This window comes from Sinocyclocheilus grahami, unplaced genomic scaffold, assembly GCF_001515645.1.
Source record: "Sinocyclocheilus grahami isolate Dianchi unplaced genomic scaffold, SAMN03320097.WGS_v1.1 scaffold163.1, whole genome shotgun sequence".
In the NCBI taxonomy this organism is placed as follows: domain Eukaryota; kingdom Metazoa; phylum Chordata; class Actinopteri; order Cypriniformes; family Cyprinidae; genus Sinocyclocheilus; species Sinocyclocheilus grahami.
The window spans coordinates 93,697-98,964 of NW_015505342.1; the positions used below are offsets into that span (position 1 = coordinate 93,697).

General features: G+C 36.0%; 1 pseudogene; it reads left to right on the forward strand.

Moving 5' to 3' along the window:
• Positions 1–5,268, forward strand: part of LOC107593076 (DNA annealing helicase and endonuclease ZRANB3-like) — a 76,939-nt pseudogene that overhangs the window by 49,854 nt on the left and 21,817 nt on the right.

A 5,268-nucleotide genomic window follows, 5' to 3' on the forward strand; every position in this document is an offset into this window, starting at 1 on the left:
GTGGTCTTTGCCGAACTCTACTGGAACCCAGGACACATCAAGCAAGCAGAGCACAGAGCGCATCGCATAGGGCAGACCACGACCGTACACATCCACTACCTCATCGCCAAAGGAACCTTTGACAACGTCATGTGGGCCATGCTAAACAGAAAGGTAGATCAACCTTCAGATAAGGAAAAAATATAACCTTCAGTATTCCTAGTTGCACTCAAAGAGTTTCACTGTAATTTTGTGAACATTTTTATAGATTTCTTTAAATGTACAGTTTCGAATGGCTGTGAACTTAGTTTCCAGACTTGCCAAATTACTCTTAAAATAATCAATATATAATGTCTTGGGACTAAATTAAGTGGCAACACAATATCTGCTGTAAACTTCGGAGAGATTTGTTTGGAAAATGTACTTTTATTTGCTGAGATTCTTACAAATGATATTGGACAGGAAACGGTTACGGGCAGCGCTTTGAACGGAAAGAAGGAGTATTTGAAAGCTGAGGTGGGAGACCAAGAGAAATGGGACTTTCTGAACTTTCCGCTCAGGCTTGGACACCAAGCGATACCATGAAAGGTGATTCTGAGGATGACAAGGATGGGACTTCACGTACGTAAACGCTTCATTATTGCCATAAACTAAACGTAAAATGCAGCGAAATTTGCTGTTTTCATTGTCAAATGAAACTTTATTTTTATTTATTCTTCAATGCTAGGGACAGAACTGGTACTTCTGACATCCCTAAACATAACAAGGCTTCCCACCTCCCAGTCATGGAAACCTGAACCTCACAAAGTGCTTTTCTCTCAGAAGTGTCTTTGGTTTCATTACTTTGCTGTCAAGAGATGAAGTTTCTTAGCCTTAAACACTTTGTGTGTCTTCCCATTCGCCACAGTTTGAAAGGGACAAGCAGCACAACATTCGATTGCATTTGAACAAACTTATGCATGTAAGTTGTTCTGCACCATCCGTCCTACGGCGTGAAATCATGTGGCTTGTTGAGGACTTGTGCTGTTAAAATTCGGACTTGGATTTTATGATACAACAGGCGAAAATCCTAATATGGAGAACATTATTTAACTTGCCGCATAGCAGCATGTTCAAAACCGCTCAAAACTAAGCAAGTACTTAGCAAAACCCTTGGCAACTACAATATGCTAAAACTATTCAATAGCATAATAATTTTAATGAGAAGTTAAACTATTTGAACAATTTAAGAATGTCTTGGTTTGGTTTGTTTTGTGTTAATGACAGTAGCACTTGAATCATAAAAATATATTAATAAATAAATAACTTTATTTTTATTTATTCTTCAATGCTAGGGACAGAACTGGTACTTCTGACATCCCTAAACATAACAAGGCTTCCCACCTCCCAGTCATGGAAACCTGAACCTCACAAAGTGCTTTTCTCTCAGAAGTGTCTTTGGTTTCATTACTTTGCTGTCAAGAGATGAAGTTTCTTAGCCTTAAACACTTTGTGTGTCTTCCCATTCGCCACAGTTTGAAAGGGACAAGCAGCACAACATTCGATTGCATTTGAATAAACTTATGCATGTAAGTTGTTCTGCACCATCCGTCCTACGGCGTGAAATCATGTGGCTTGTTGAGGACTTGTGCTGTTAAGATTCGGACTTGGATTTTATGATACAACAGGCGAAAATCCTAATATGGAGAACATTATTTAACTTGCCGCATAGCAGCATGTTCAAAACCGCTCAAAACTAAGCAAGTACTTAGCAAAACCCTTGGCAACTACAATATACTAAAACTATTCAATAGCATAATAATTTTAATGAGAAGTTAAACTATTTGAACAATTTAAGAATGTCTTGGTTTGGTTTGTTTTGTGTTAATGACAGTAGCACTTGAATCATAAAAATATATTAATAAATAAATCGTCAACAACCTTGTATTTGGTTTGTCTTTTCTGTTAATCCTATAAATATATTAATCAAAATATTAAAGTGTATATATTTTAATTTATCCACATAATTGATTTTTTATATATCGTCAACAACCTTGTATTTGGTTTGTCTTTTCTGTTAATCCTATAAATATATTAATCAAAATATTAAAGTGTATATATTTTAATTTATCCACATAATTGATTTTTTAAATATTCTTATATATATATGTATATATATATATGAATGTTTTAATTTTTTATGCATAATATTTATATATTAAATTAAGCTTATTTTTCAGCATAACAGTTTTTATGAGAAGTTAAACTATTTTAACAGTTTAAGAATGTTTTAGCATTTGGTTTGTCTTTTGTGTCAATGGCAGTTGCACGCAAATCCTAAAACATTTACTTACTGGTCTAAATTAGACTTTGAACCCCAGATTTTCAGTTTGGTCTGGGACTTTTGGGCCCCTTCGTATTTGATGGGCTTTATAAAGGCACGGCTGATCCAGGGCCCTGATCCTCAGTAAAGCGATGTCGAAACCTTCCTCCCCTCTGTTGCCGAACTTACGAGAGAATGCAAATACGAAAGAACAACAGGCAGAAACGTTCTGAAGACAAAAAAGGAGGTGTGCGCGCTGAACGACAGAAATAGATCAGATTGAAAACGACTCATTATCACGGCCACGGTGAGGCGGAATGGATTTTGGCACCTGTCAAATCAAGAATGCCGCTTTCGTTCAGCGTCACCGCTGGAAAACTTTGTGAAATCTTCGTAAGCTTTGTTTTCGCCATCAACTCCAATGCCATCGATCAGATCGTCAGCCTGTCTTCTGACAACAGCCTGGTGATGCAAAATCAAACACAGAGATATAAGCACATACCAGGCCAGCTGCTGCTGTCTTATTACGCACGTACATCTGTGTGTTTGTGTGTTTGCCCGCCACTCTGACGCGCTTGAAAGCCTCAATCTGTACACGCATACACTCAAAACACACTCTATGTTTTCTTTGTTCTTTAAATGAATAGTTCACCTAAATGAGAAAAATTTGATCGTTTTCTGAGTGGCGTTTCTATGTGGTTCTTTATGGTGGGTCACTGTTACAGTGACTACAGCAATAATTAATGACTGTAAACTTTAAATATGTTTTAGTTGACAATTCATATTAATAAAGCATAGAAAACTTAGGTTATATGAGTAACTAAACGGCTTACAAATGCAGGTGGCTCTCATTTACAGTACAGTGTCACTGTTAAATTACAGCAGTTGCTTGCAGCACATATCTGATTCTATCAGCTTAATTTGAAGCGTAAAACAAACATGCGGTGCACTGCGTCTCCGTCAACTCAACACTCACCCATCAAAGCATGAGTGAAAACCACAGTGACGATGTGTCAAGACATCACTCGGGATTCGTTTTCTGAGAGAAACCAGGCAGCTTTCAGACTCGTAAAATCAGACACTAAGAATACTGATCGAAACGCTGTCATGGGTAAATAGCACATATTTACACAACTCGAGGTGTTTATGCTTTCAGAACTTTCGGTATGATCTGCATATGATTCACTGTAGTCCTCTGAAAACTCCCATCATGTATCAACTTAGCCTTTGAATGTTTGACAAACCTTTCTTTCATTCTTGCTTTCTTATTTTAATCAGGCAAGTCACTTAAGAGCACATTCTAACAGCCTATTTTTTTGCAAAAAAAGCAGAACACTTATCAACCCAAGACATTTATGAATCCATTGTCAAAGATTCTTTTAGTGCAAAAAAAAAACTTATATAATGATCTGTATTTTATTCACTGCAGTCCTCTGAAAACTCCCAAAATGCATTAGGTTGGACCTTCATAAAACTGTTTTTATATATATATATATTTTTTTGTTTTGTTTTGTTTTGTTATATTTAACTATATATATATATATATATATATATTATATGTAGTTTTATATATTATATATAGTTTATTTTATACATTTAGTAAAAAATTTTATATTTATATATGATATTTATTATAGTTTATCTATTTATTTTTACAAGAGTGGTGTGACATTTAGTTGTTCTTCGTACTTTTCCAGATCCACGCTCATAAATTAGCAGAAATATTTGCAGACATTTTTTTATTTTTTTATAAATTTTTAATTATTTTTTAAAAATAATATTATTTATTTATTTATTATTCATCTAGCCATTATAGATGTATGATCACGATTGTTGTAAATTTGCAGACCAAAAAATAAAAAATAAAAAAACCTGTTTGGACCCAGTGGAGTGGCATTTAGATGTTTGCCTTGTGTTTTTACAGATCTGTAATCATAATTTTGCAGAGATATATAATTGCTACTTGTATATTTTAATATAGTATTTAATATTTTATTATAGTATTTCATCTTTAATATTTTTTTTACAATGTAATAATACAATTTACCAATATTATTTATTAATTTTATTATCTTTAAGGCAGTTCATTGAACTTTAATTTGCTGCTCTCCTCTGAAAAATCCCATCATGCATCAGTTTATTAATTTCGACCTTCTGTAAACCTTCCTTTTGAAACAGAAAAAAGCTGAGTCCAAGAAAGCGAGCGTTTAAAGTCGGCATTTTTTCTTCTCTACTGTGACGTATATCCGAGTGAAACGGCATCTGAAATGAGAGGGCGGGACTTGATTTCGTCCTTCGGGAATTGATTGGATCGTTGGAAGCTGGGGTGTTGCAAACAAAATGGAGGCAGATCTGAATGCCAGTTTGCAGTTAGTGGTGGGGGATTTCTCTCCACTGGATTCACAGCCGACACCCAAGCGTGAATAAATGTTTTATTTATTAAGGATGATGACGACGACGATCAATGGCACAAAACATGCCTAAACAGCGAGAGAGAGAGAGAGAGAGAGACTGCCTGAATGACTGAGCGCGTCCTCCATCAGGTTAAAGGTCCCCTGAAATGCTAAGAAACATGCAGCGTTACTCTATGTGTTGACGTCATTTTAACTGAAACAGGAAGACGGGGCGGGACATATCAAGTAGCCCCGCCCCTTTTTAAAATAGCCAATAGCGTTTGTTTATATTACAGCCTGGGCTAGAGCTCCGTAAAGCCGCATTTGACAGGGTATGCCAGCCACAATCTCATCCATATTGCTATAAAATATAGCATTCTGTGTAGAATTCAAATAGCTCTGATACATTTTGTGGTCTGCGCCGACTCGCACATGTGATCCGCTCCGTGCTATCGTGTCTCTGGGCCGGAGCAGAGTGTGTGTGTGCGGTGCGGTGCTTAGCATGACAGAGCAAAACCAGACTTATTTTTTTTCTCAATGGAAAGCATATTTACACTGTTTGAATCGTTCCCTGTCCCCTATATAGTGCACTAC